The following is a 13874-nucleotide window of genomic DNA, read 5'->3' as shown; positions in this document are numbered from 1 at the left end:
ACCTATAGGTATGTGCTGCTGGCATTAGTTGTGTAAACAAAGATAGTGCATCAACGTTGCCAATGCAGGTTTTATTTAATCTGCCTCCATCTGTATCTGCAGCAGCGTAAACATTATACAACACGCAGGTCGGAGACAGGGTAAGTTCATGTAATATACACACCCTATACAGTGTGTGTGTGTGTGTCAGTGGCGTACTACAGTTTTGCGAGGCCCACTCGCATTGTCTGAGCAAGGAACATGGCTTATGAGGTGTTCATATGCTATCTTGGGGGACAGCGCCCCTGGACCCCAACCCATCAAAAAAGTATTGGGTTGAGGGCCCCCAAGAGCTCATAGTCCTGCCCACATTGCGAGGGCGTGAGGTATGCCAGTGGTGTGGATAGTCCTGCTGTGTTTACTTTATGCTACTGGCAGTGAGAGCATACTTCTACTAAATTTAGATTGACCTCCACACAATATCTGTGTGTGTGTGTGTGTGTATCACTTTTGATCTCCTTGTCATTCCACCAGATCATCTACAGATGTTGGATCTTAATTTGACCACCCTGTTGCAAGATAACTGTTCTGCAATGCAGTGTATTTGAGGTTTAAAAATGCTTCTGAAGTTTGTATTTTCCACTTTAAAATCTCTGACTTGTTTTTCCATCACGAGAAATGTATCAACATTTTGGGAAAGCTAGCAAAACAGAGCAAAGGGGAAAAGCAGGAGAACAGAAAACAACACACTAGTTGACTTGACAAACAAGACACACTGGCAACAGACAAGCAGGGAACACAGGAATAAGTACCCAGGGACTAATGAGGAAAACTGGTGACACCTGGAGAAGGGTGGAGACAATCACAAAGACAGGTGAAACAGACCAGGGTGTGACACTGTTCCATACAAGGACCAGGGGTGGAATTTCTACATTTTGACTGACATTTTCTCCCTTTCCAAAAACTTTTCCCCCTATACCTTTTCAGGCCTCTGGGATTTGTGGTGGGAACTGAGAACAACTGAGCACATTACAACACACACTGGAACTTGTCCCAGTACTTGTTCCAGTCATCACAACCATGGACATGAGGTCACAGAACATCTCCCTCTTATGCAACCTACTCAAGATATCACAGGCTCTCCTTAAAAGATTTGCCTGACGAATCAAAGTGAATTCTGCCACTGCTCTATGTTCACTACATAGATCAGTCTTGAACTGCCATCATTGAAGTATTTTTTTTTTCATGTCAAAATACAAAACAAAATAACCAGTGATCGGATCATAAAAGCCTTTGACAAATGTTCAAACCACTGCTTTACCCACGTGTGTTCTGGCTCTGGCCCAGCCCATCGATTTCTGGGAGCAATCATAATGGTTAGAATCTTTTTCCATTCTAGAATTCGTAGGGGAGGAACTCAGAGCCAGATTCAGAAACGGGATTAAATTATTCTGGCCCGGGAGCCCCGAGTTGGCGTGTGTGAAAATTGATCGCATTAGTTTTGGAACCGCCTCCCAGGCGTGAGCCAGGTGCCCTATTCCAAGCCCATGGCGAAATTGGCTCAAATTAAACGTGAAGTAAATAGCAAGTGGAGTAATGAGTAGGATTGTTTTGTCAAATGTAAACGTGATTGCTTTTGATAAAAACGCTATATCTGCCTTCCCAATGAAAACTAGTTAGAAATGTCAAAGATATTGTAGCGACTCTGGTTTATGAACATGAATTTTCGACTCTGCCACTTGAGCAGGTTTTGTGGCAGTCAATGGCGCGCTGGACTTTGAGGGTTCGAGATGTGTTCCCTGCCTGTTTCATTACATTGGTGTTGGAAGGGATCAGACCTGCCATCCTTGGCCAGGGACCTGGTTTATAAGCGAAGATATCAACTTCGACTTTGTCACTTGAGCATGCTTTGGTGGGACAGTCGATGACGCGCTGGACAAGGCCCGCACGCGGGTGGCAGCGCGGGATGGCCTTAAACAGTTTCTCATGCATTGTTAACCAACCCGGATGTGATATAATTCTGGCCACATGTTGATTCAGTGGGGCTTCTCCGTGCAGGACGTGAGAAGGGGGAGGGACGCACACACTGTAAACAGGAATAGGTGCATCACCGGTCACTGATTTAGCAAGCTAAAGTTAGCTAGTTAGTCACATAAATGTATGTTCAGCCTGTTAATTATTTCAGTTTGATTTGACTTATCTTACGAAGGCAGCATGGCTTAACATCATTTCTTTCGTTTTTGACCTCGACATTGTTGCTCGATAGGTATTTTCATCGCTACCATGCTGTCGCTGTTAGCTAGCTAACCTCATATCTGGATGCCTGGAAGGTTCCCGAAAGTGAGCAGCATACCGGTAAGTCAACTTTGCTTTCAAACTTTGTAGTTATCTGTAAAGTTGTTTTACATGTAGTCATACAAGCTAGATATATAGATGTTTTGTTAAAAATACTATTGTCATTCATTGGTTGTTTCTTTGGAGCTAACTAGCTAAACTATCACTAGCTAGTTAGGTGGATAATAATGTGATGTACAGTAGGCGACAGTACCGTTATAGCATTACTGAATGACAACAATATAGCCTATATAATCACTACTAGTTGGTTGATATGGGGTGCAGTAGGCTACAGTACAACTTTCCTAAATTATAACAACGTAGCCTTGTGACCAGCTAGTAGTTGGGTTAGGGTACAGTATACAGCAACAATAGTCTTCCTACTCTTTTGTTATTCGTTGGGTCCCTTTTACAAATTATGTTGTTTTTGACATGGTAAAATAAGCTAATGGTTGTGTACACTCTCGCAAGATAGAATTGTGTGGTTTGGTGGCAGATTTTCAGAAGAAAATAGACATACAGTATAACATCAATTATCAATCAGATGAGGGTACACAGCTAACCCATATTGAATTTCATTCATTCTTAAGTGTGGACACTAATTATTGTTAATATTCCAATTCTCTAGGCCCTCCATTCCCAAACCCGAAGCCAACTGTTCCCAACAGGAAAGACCAGGAAAAGGTGTTGGCTTAAGGTACAACTTCCTATTGAAGAAATGTAAGTCATATTTACTGACATGAAAAGAAGCATATACACGCAATCTATCAAATGTATTTTTATAAAGCCTAGTTTACATCAGCAGTTGTCACAAAGTGCTTAAGCAGATACCCAGGTTAAACCCCCAAAGAGGAAGCAAGCAGATGTAGAAGCACAGTGGCTATGAAAAACTCACTAGAAAGGCAGGAACCTAGGAAGAAACCTAGAGAGGAACCAGGCTCTGAGGGGGGCAGTCCTCTTCTGTCTGTGCTTGTGGAGATTATAAAAGAGTACAGCCATTTAGGCCAGATTATTCTTAAAGCTGTTTCAGCGTTCATAGATGACCAGCAGTGTTAAATAATAGAGAGTGCAATAGTTCAGCACCTCAGGTGTAAATGCCAGTTGGCTCTTCATAGCTGAGCATTTAGAGGTTGAGCCAGTAGGTCCGGTAGAGAGAGGCAGGATCAAACAGCGTGTCTAGGACAAGGTAGTACCTCCGGTGAGCCTTGAGCAGGTCAAGGTTCCATAGCTGCAGACAGAAACAGCAGAGACTGGATCAGCAGCACGACCAGGTGGACTGGAGACGGGGAAAGCCAGGAGTCGTCAGGCCAGGTTGTCCCGATGCATGGTCCTAGAGCTCATGTCCTGCATTTACCGTACTTGTCAATCCAGATCTGAATATTTGATATCCTTTATAATTGTACGCTGTTGAGAGTAGTTTTGTTCCAAAGCTAATCACTGAGTGTCCTAATATAAGGATGTGGTCAGGTTGACACATCCTTGTCAACCTGACCAACACAGAACACACACGCATATCACATTGCAAGGGTAAGTACGATGAGCAGTTGCAAAAAAATAAGTCCGCTGCGTGGGTTGCCAGACACACACACACATGAACGTAATTCATTTGTTGTATTGTATTTATTATGGATCCCCATTAGCTGCTGCCAAAACAGCAGTTACTCTTCTTCGGGTCCAGCAAAATTAAGGCAGTTATACAATTTTAAAAACATTACAATATGTTCACAACACATTAAGTGTGTGCCCTCAGGCCACTACTCTACTACCATATATATATATATATATATATATATACAACACAAACTCCTTGTGTACGTGTGTGTACAGTGCAGTGCGTATGTTATCGCGTGTATGCATGTCTCTTCACAGTCCCCGCTGTTCCATAAGGTGTATTTTTATCTGTTTTTTAAGTCTAATTTTACTGCTTGCATGAGTTACTTGATGTGGAATAGAGTTCCATGGCTCTATGTACTACTGTGCGCCTCCCATAGTCTGTTCTGTTTAGGTTAGTGTGTAGTCAAGGCTTTACCAACCTGCTCGGTGGGTGACGGGTAACCGTCTTTCCACCAAGCTGTTCCAGGCCTGGAGTGGCACGCTGGAACTTCCAGAGGCTTGTAGACCTGAAGCAGTGTGATGTGGTCCAGGTACTTATCAAACACACGTATACACACTCACTCACTCTGTTTTGTTGTATAATTATTTTAACTTAAGAAAATTGTTCCTCTCTGTTGTCTGCCTGCATCTGCTCCACCGGCCACAACAGGTGATACAGGTAATTATCACATGAATGTATACACACATGCACACTCTCCCACACTTGGGGCTCTATTCAATCACATCCGCTTCAGCCGACATCCACATAGCGGTTGTTTTGGCGGTGTCTGAGGTGGAACTGTGTTAGAGCTGGCAAATTAACAAGCGGCTCCTGGCATTATACCTTAAGCGGACATTGCCATTGGCTGCATGGAGTCGCATTAACAGAAATCTCATGCAGCCCTATTTACAAGTTAGAACAGTGGAATTTAAGATGTAATCTACATCCCAATTAGGCTGATAGAAATCCTCATTATTTAGATGAATGATTTTGAATTTGAGCGTCATTGTTTCTATTGTTACATTTTCTCGTTCTGAACTTGTAACGCGAGTAGGATGGGTGTGGGTTTGTGACAATGATCAAGAGCTGCTTCTTACCAAGTTGACAGATCCAACGCAGTTACACCTCCGACACCACCAAGACATCAGCTATATGGGTGTCGGCTATCGCCGGTTAACGCTTGATCTGATTGAATCTAGACCTTACATTCATTCAGTCTATGACTTTTGTATAGTTATATAGTTATTGTAAGTTAAGAAAATTGTGCCTCTCTATTTTAGATCTGACAGCAGTTCAGCTGCAGTCACAGCAGTCATGCTGCTGTGGTAGTTAATTTACCAGCTGCACCAATGCCTTCTACACTGGCCGTGAAAGGAGAAACTTTTGGGTGTTCCCAGATGGATACAGGTAATTCAGAATTATTAGATGTACACACAGACATGTTGTTGAGCTGTATACTTACTGTCACTTTGTGCATGTCTCTTTCAGATCTGCCATGCACTCCACCACTGCCTGACAGCCTCACCCAGAAGTGCATTCACTGGGCCTATCAGAGATGGGTGTCTGACAAGGAAAAATAAAACACACACACACATTATCCACAATGTAAATAAGTTGTAATTACTTGTTTAATGTTTGCTCCATTTTATTGTAGGATTGGAGATATCTACTCCCTCATAGCCATTCTCAATATCTACATGATTACTTAAACTATCTATCAAATCAATGTGTGATTGATCATATTGTAAAAGACTTGCTTAATGCGTAGTTTTAGGAAATTTTGTGTGCTTTTTTTTCTGAGTTGAAAAACATGCCTCATACACACATTAGACCCAATGTAAATCAGTTGTAATAACTTGTTTATTTTATGTATGGTGAATTTTATTTGAGGAAAATATCTGCAATAAAGTACATTCACAGTTAAAGCCATGTCTATTTCTCAGAATACAATGTGTGGCCAGAAGGAAGTAACTAAAACCCCAAACAGCTAGCAATGCAGGTTTAGAAGCACGGTGGCTAGGAAAAACTCCCTAGAAAGGCCAAAACCTAGGAAGAAACCTAGAGAGGAACCAGGCTATGTGGGGTGGCCAGTCCTCTTCTGGCTGTGCCGGGTGGAGATTATAACAGAACATGGCCAAGATGTTCAAATGTTCATAAATGACCAGCATGGTCCAATAATAATAAGGCAGAACAGTTGAAACTGGAGAAGCAGCACGGCCAGGTGGACTGGGCACAGCAAGGAGTCATCATGTCGGTAGTCCTGAGGCATGGTCCTAGGGCTCAGGTCCTCCGAAAGAGAATTAGAGAGAGCACACTTAAATTCACACAGGACACTGAATAGGACAGGAGAAGTACTCCAGATATAACAAACTGACCCTAGCCCCCCGGCACATAAACTACTGCAGCATAAATACTGGAGGCTGAGACAGGAGGGGTCAGGAGACACTGTGGCCCCATCCGAGGACACCCCTGGACAGGGCCAAACCCCAGGAGGATATAACCCCACCCAAAAGCTCAGTAGTTACACAGTAGTCATTAAGGGAGAATATAAATAAATTGTAAATACATAGTGTTCACCAGTAGTGAAGCATCCCAATGTCATTACTATTTAAATTACTACATAAATCACTACCAGTTAATTACACATCTCAATAGCAATCAAGTAGTAAAACCAGTAGGTTTTATGTAGATCTTGTGTAGTAGTGATGAGTAGTAATTCAGTAGTACTTTTTCATGAAGGTAATTTACTACGTAGGGAATATGATGCCATTTGGGACACAGACCTTGAGTAAACAGACCAGGTGGATGTTTGGGATGTTAGAGGCCGGAGGTTAAATTCAGAGAAACATTGTCTCGTAATTGTTATCTAATCCTGTATACACAAAATAGCTGTTGTGTATTTTGTGGTCTTGATTTATGGTGCGCCTAATGTGCCAACTGGGTTTTGAACCCAGGTTGTCTGCGCACCAGAAGAGAGTGTTAGGCCGCTAAACTAATGCCAAGCTAAAGCCTGGGCATTAGTTTGGGGAGTTAATACTAGTCTCAGGCAAGTTTACTCATCACATAAGCAGGATGGGGCAACGCATTGGACAATGCCACTTTTTGTTTGACTTCCGTGAGTGCAGGTTTTCCTTTTCCAGTTTCAATGCCATTGAAGGCATATATTCCCCTCGGAAAATGTCTTGTTTTAGAAAACTTTATTTCAATGTGCCTATCCAATATGCATCAGTTAAGATATCTATCACAGTGAGTTAGTTAGCAGACATGGTCTAGCCACCCTAGAACTGAAATGCAACTATCTCCAAATGAATGAATGTTAAATCTATTCAGTTCTTACATCTGTTATAGACCTGGCCAATCAAGTGTGACCTGTGACTGCAGTGTAATCAATTAAAAAACAAGCCAACCTGGAAACCTTCGTTTAGCATAATCAGTTTAAATCAATGGGGAAGCTCCTAGTCTCTGGGAATTAAATAAACATTTGGGAACTGAAGATCTGCTTGCAAATGGGCACGCAGTCCCCATTTTACAGGATTATTTATTTTTTCTTTGAGCCACTTTAGCTTTTAACCGGAACTCGTCCGCGGTAGTCCCAATCTGAAACATTTGGCATGCTTCTCAACCCAATTAGTTGGTAAAGACCTTTAGAGTCTGTTAATCTGTAAACAAACATAGCAAGCCATTCATAGAACCCAACCAGGAAGCAAGCATATATCTAGTTCCATACCCTTTACACTAGGTGTGTGTAGCGACTGGCCTATCTAGTATCTGCTATGCTCACATGCAAATCATAGAGCAATGACTTGTATTTAAATGATGAAGGTATAGGAACACTGAGTTATATCATAAGGTTATGTAAAGTCATTAAAGGATAGTTCATTATTTTACAACTTGATGTTAGATGGTTCTTCAACCTGATAGTAGTCTATTGGTCAAGAATAAATGTAATCCAGGATTCTGTTTTTTAAACAGCCACTACAAACTTCAGCTAACCTTAGCCACCATAAGCAATGTGGTGACAGACAGAAAGAGACCGATAGACTGTGTAAATCAGTGGTGTGGTGTGTGTGGTGTAAATCAGCTACTGCATCTTTACTGCTGAACTCATTGGCACTTGACTTCTCCATGTGTCTGATCCATCAGGGAAACCCTGGGCTGCAGAAGGGCAATCATTAGCCAAGTGTCAAGTTTGGTCTCCACATTCAACACCACAGTTCATGGTTTGGTCATGCAGTGATGTAGTCGAGTCACTAAAACAGTCAAGTCCCAGTCGAGTCCCAAGTCCGTAATATTCGAGTCAGGAGTCCTTTGGTAGTGAAAAAAGTTAGATTTTGAATTCTAGTACCCCTTTAGGTATAGAAAATATATATTACAAGATTATTTGATGAAACACTGAATTTGGCCTTACTGCTATTAGCCCACACAAACCCATTGAATAACCGATTTGTACGATATAAAAAATCAATTATCACAAAAAAAATCCTAATATTGAGTCGTCGGACATGGACTCTACGAGGTGTCGAAAGCATGTCAATGCTTACCACAGTTATGTCAAGTTGGCGGGATGTCCTTTGGGTGGTGGACCATTCTTGATACACACAGGAAACTGTTGAGCACTGTTGAGCAGGCTACCTTCAGATTAGTCTTGTGAGGCTTGTACAACATGTACGTATGTGTTTGTGAGAGTCTCACCTTTCCACAGAGGGGTCATACTAGTGTTTAGGCCAAACTGTTCGGACGCAACAGGCAGAAGTTGGCAGATCGGGTGTTCCGACTTCAAACGAGTCCCGTGACTCTTGTGGGCGTCGTAGAGCAGAACGGAGAAAACCATAGAGTTCGTGAGAGTCTCATCTTAGAGTGGTCATATTAAATCGTTTGTGGACGCAAGAGCTGTTTTCGTGAGAAAAGCGATTTTTTTTTAATGTCTCATGGTCTGACAAACACCGCTGTATCTCGGCCACCTTTCACCGCAGATCTGGAAGGTCGCCATTGGTAGATGTGGTGGATTGAGCCACGCAAAAAACAGATATCTCTAGTTTAAACAGACGGATTTTGATGGGAATATGTTTATTATGTTAATTACATTTTTGCGGGGCGCAGACACCGTCTAGGGGGTTAGGCTACATTTGCTTACAATGGTGCACATTTGGTAGGCTAAATACACTGAACAGAAAGTTACATTTCATCAGTCAATTGAAATAAATTCACAAGGCCCTAATCTATGGATTTCAAATGACTTGGAATACAGATATGCATCAGTTGGTCACAGATACTGTACATTAAAAAACAAGGTAGTGGCTTGGATCAGAAAAACTGTGAGCATCTGGTGTGACCACCATTTGTTTCATGCAGCGCAACACATCTCCTTTGCATAGAGTTGATCAGGCTGTCGATTGTGGCCTGTGGAATGTAGACCCACTCCTCTTCAATGGCTGTGCAAGTTACTGGCGGGAACTGGAACATGCTGTCGTACATGTCGATCCAGAGCATACCAAACATGCTAAAATGGGTGACATTGTCTGGTGAGTATGCAAGCCATGGAAGAACTAGGATATTGTGTACAGCTTCCAGGAATTGTGTACAGATCCTTGCGACATGGGGCTATGCATTGTCATGCTGAAACATGAGGTGATGGCGGCAGATGAATAGCACAACATTGGGCCTCAGGATCTCATCTAGATATCTCTGTGCATTCAAATAGCCAATGATAAAATTAAATTGTATTTGTTGCTCGTAGCTTATGCCTGCCCGTACCATATCCCCACCGCCACCATGGGGCACTCTGTTCACAACGTTGACATCAGCAAACCCCTTGCCCATACCAGGCCATACACGCTGTCTGCCCGCTACAGTTAAAACCTGTTCAGTGATTAATCCGTGAAGAGCAAACTTCTAGAGTAGGAGAGGATGAGTGATATATAATGAGAAGGATGGGTGATATTGTTCTCCCCTAAGTGGAGAGCTGAACAAACATGGGGTACATGATGTAGATAAAGAAATGGAGGAAACTACTCTACACTCTACCGTACATCTAAAAAATGTAGAGTAATTTCCTCTCCTTTTCTTAATCTACACTGATCTGAGAAGACATCTGGATAAAGACCTTTCCAATCAGCACAGATTACAGAAATCAAATAGGGACTGCGTCCCAAATGGCATGCTATTCCATATGAAGTGCACTACTTTTGACCAGAATCACTATGGCTCTGGTCACAAGTAGTGCACTATATACAGATGTAGGATCTTAATTTGATCACTCTTTTGTTGTGGAGAATTTTCCTATACAGCAGGAAATGCAAACTTGCAGTGTGTTCAAGATTTAAAAAGGCTTTTAAATGTTGAAATTTCCACTTTAAAATGTCTAACTTTTTTGCCCTAACAAAAAAATATCCATGAATTATAATTCACATTTCTTGTTACTGCAGGATTATTTTCCTGCTATTGCAAACTAGCTCAAATTAAGATCCTACAACTGTAGGAAATAGAGTGTAATTTGGGACACTGCCAGGGAGAGTAAATAACTTTACATTATTGAGATCTCTCTCTGTCAAGACAGTCCTCCATGTCACTTTGAACTTGTCTTACAGCTGTGCCAAACTTTAGGGAGCCCCCGGCTTTAGCCTTGTTTGGGTAGCTTTGATTCGAGTTTGGGTACAGCAGCTTTACTTTAGGCTTCTCTGCTAGATTTGGCTACAGTTGTGTTGCGTGCCTCCACCCACCATTAATAAGCCCCTGAAAATGTATGTCTCTGTCTACTCAGTACTGTGTACTCTATGCTTTAGCCTGGTGCCTGGCATGTTCCAGGCGGCAGTTTACTGGGAGACTGGACACGCAAACAGCACAACCCATGCTGTGAGCAGTGTCACATCCACTACTAACAGGGGGTCATACTGGGACTTGTGTGTGTGTAGCTACAGTACATTGAGGGAGCAGTGTCGGTGGCTTGTTGGGTGAGACTTACAAGGCTCTCAGCCACCCCGGCTAATAGGATTGGGCTGGGTGCCAAAGGATTCTGGGCCGAACAGAAGACCGCTTCAAAGGTCAGGGGTCACAGGGAAACTTAAATAGGAAGCAGCAGGATGCCAAGGCCAAGCAGAGAGAGGAAGGTGGGGGGAGTTTGGGTTTTCTGCATCAAGTTTTGTTGATCTGGTTGAAAGGGATTTGATCAGACCCGTTCTTGCCAGGGTTGGGATTTGGGTGGGCAGGTAATTCGTAGGGAAACACGCAGTATTTGAGATCATGAAATTGTTACCCCAGCCTTAATCTGAATGTTTTTGGTCTTTTGACCTGTTGGTAATGGGAAGGCAGCAGTGTAAAAATAGCATCAAAACAAGCAGATAGCAGGTCATTTTGAGCAAACACACAGCGTAGCAAATCTATTACATGGAGTTTATACCTGTCTGCCTCATGGTTCTGGTCCATCCCCACAGACTTACCACAAGGTCAATGAAGGACCCCAAGAGTGTGTTATGTTGTAGTGTGTATGAGCCTGCGTTCACAATGGAACCAATGAAATAGAAAAATAGAAAAACCCCATGTGGCACTGCTGAATGGCTCAATCAAAAGTTTAAAGTATTTGAAAGAAAATAAATACTATTCAGACCCAGGTTTGATCTCCACCATACAGCGCTACACTGATGTGTCATATGTCACCATGTTATGTCATAAGTCATGTCAGATATCATCATGTTATGTATGGATTACATAAAGCTATTCTGTGATCCATCATGCCATTGTTTGCAGTAGCTTAATGATGGGACTACTCATTAATGAAGTTGATCTGAGATCTGTCATTCCTGTGTTTTCCCCATAGCCTAATGTTGATACTCCTCAGTAAACATGCCCTGAGGAGTGTGTTTTCACTATGTTCAGCAGCGTGAGCTGATTATGCTGTTATCGTTGGCATGACCATAAAAACCTGGCTATGGCTCATAAAAGAGCTATGCTCTGGGACACACTGAGCCCGATCGGGCTGTTAACATCATAAAACAGAGGCAGCACAATATTATTGAGTAAGTGTGTGCACACACACACCCACATACACACAGATACATAGATACAGACACGGAAGTGTCACAGTCTGGCCAGTTTGCCAAGAAGTGTGTGTGTGTGGAGAACATTTCCTGTATGATAGACTATGGCATTAGGTAAAATTACTCTCTTTAGGTAAACATCCTTTAGGAGTATGGGGTCCGTAACATTACTGATACACAGTAACTGATCACCTTTAAAGTTATTCCATAGAATAAACCATTTTGACCTGAGGAATGGTTACCACTTAACAATCACTGCTGAAAGTACAAATAACAAGCCTATAATAACCATATAAGAGAGTCCGTTAGTGTAAGGGTATTCGGGCAATGTGCAATCAAAGTTTGATGAGGACAAAAGGTAACGCCTCTGAACAAAGTGGTGAATCCATGTGGTGAAATGTTGACGCCATGTTCAAGGTCACATCGACAGATTGTTCACCGAGTCGGCTTGGGGATTCAAACCAGCGACCTTTTGGTTAGTGACCCACCACTCTTAACCACTAATGGTGTCACACCTGTCGCCCAATGGAGTGAGTAACTCCTGAGGCACTGAACACACACACACACATATCCCTTCTATCCACACACACATCTGTACAGAGGCATTCTTTTGATAAAAGGCATTTTTAATGTTGATATGAACTTACTGGCCTTAGAATATTGAACAGGATGGCATTTAGGGCTCCTGAGTGGTGCAGTGGTCTAAAGGCTGATACAGCCTGGTTTGAATCCAGGCTGTATCACATCTGGACGTGATTACAGCGTCGTCCCGGTTTGGCTGGGGTAGGCTGTCGTTGTAAATACGAATTTGTTCTTAACTGACTCGTTAAATAAAGGTTACATTTTTTTTAAATGACATGGTATGTTTGCAGTCAGGAGAACAAACCTCACCTGAAATCTATCTGAACTATGTGAAGGGAATAGAAATAAAATATTTCCATGTTTTTGCCAGGTAAGTCAGCAAACAATTCTTTGGGAGCTCATTTAAATGGCAGCATCAGCTACAGCAGTATACAACTATGGCATACTATACCAGCTAGTGTATACTGTAACAGCTACTGTATAAGAGAGAGTTTGTTGAAATATCATTTGCAATGCGGAAAACTTGCTGACTGCACATACAGTTATATTTTATTATCATCATAAATATCAGTGCAATAACTTTTAGGTATAAGCAAACGAAAGTGATACTTCCGGGTGTAAGACATCCTATTGTAAACGTATTCAGAAAAAGTCATATGAGTCATATGTGAGCAGAGTAAATAGTTGCAGTGAGTTCACATAGACTTTAGTGTAGCCTCTAATTTTTAGTTGTCATTTCCATTTTGTGAAATAACCCTGTGGACTGCAACAGGGAGGGACTACCTGCGCTTGTCCAATAAAACATTTACAAAATCTGTTTCCATTGCAAAACGTTTTGCTACATTCTACTAATTACAATACCCGTTAATGTCCATTAATTACGGCGGACAATGGAAATGTGTCTTCTGCTCCGTTCTCAACCCCCCAGCCAGCACACATCACACGTACAGTTGAGATGAGTGTACAAAACATTATGAACATGCTCTTTCCATGACCTAGACTGACCAGGTGAATCCAGGTGAAAGCTATGATTCCTTATTGATGTCACTTGTTAAATCCACTTCAAATCAGGTTAGATGAAGGAGAGGAGACAGGTTAAAGAAGGATTTCTAAGCCTTGAGACAAGTGAGACATGGATTGGGTATGGGTGCCATTCAGAGCGTGAATGGGAAAGACAAGATTTAAGTGCCTTTGAACTGTGTATGGTAGTAAATGCCAGGTGCACCGGTTTGGGTGTGTCAAGAACTGCAACGCTACTGGGGTTTTTCACACTTAACAGTTTCCCGCGTGTGTCCACCACTCAAAGGACATGCAGCCAACTTGACACAACTGTGGAAAGCATTGGAGTCAAC

At 42.2% G+C, this 13874-nt stretch overlaps 1 long non-coding RNA gene across 2 annotated transcripts; it reads left to right on the top strand.

The window, feature by feature from the left end:
* The first annotated feature begins 1363 nt into the window (after positions 1-1363).
* On the top strand, positions 1364-5836 carry LOC118363655 (uncharacterized). 2 transcript variants are annotated; one of them, XR_008087602.1, is made up of 5 exons: positions 1398-2334; positions 2942-3033; positions 4319-4585; positions 5188-5314; positions 5396-5836. It is a non-coding gene; the product is annotated as an uncharacterized LOC118363655 (long non-coding RNA). The 2 variants fall into 2 exon arrangements; XR_008087601.1 differs by having other exon boundaries at positions 1364-2334; positions 2942-4585.
* The last annotated feature ends 8038 nt before the right edge of the window (positions 5837-13874 follow it).

The sequence above is a fragment of the Oncorhynchus keta genome, chromosome 30 (genome assembly GCF_023373465.1).
Source record: "Oncorhynchus keta strain PuntledgeMale-10-30-2019 chromosome 30, Oket_V2, whole genome shotgun sequence".
NCBI lineage: Eukaryota > Metazoa > Chordata > Actinopteri > Salmoniformes > Salmonidae > Oncorhynchus > Oncorhynchus keta.
Note: the sequence above shows the minus strand (reverse complement) of the source record. Positions and strands in the feature narration are given on the sequence as shown.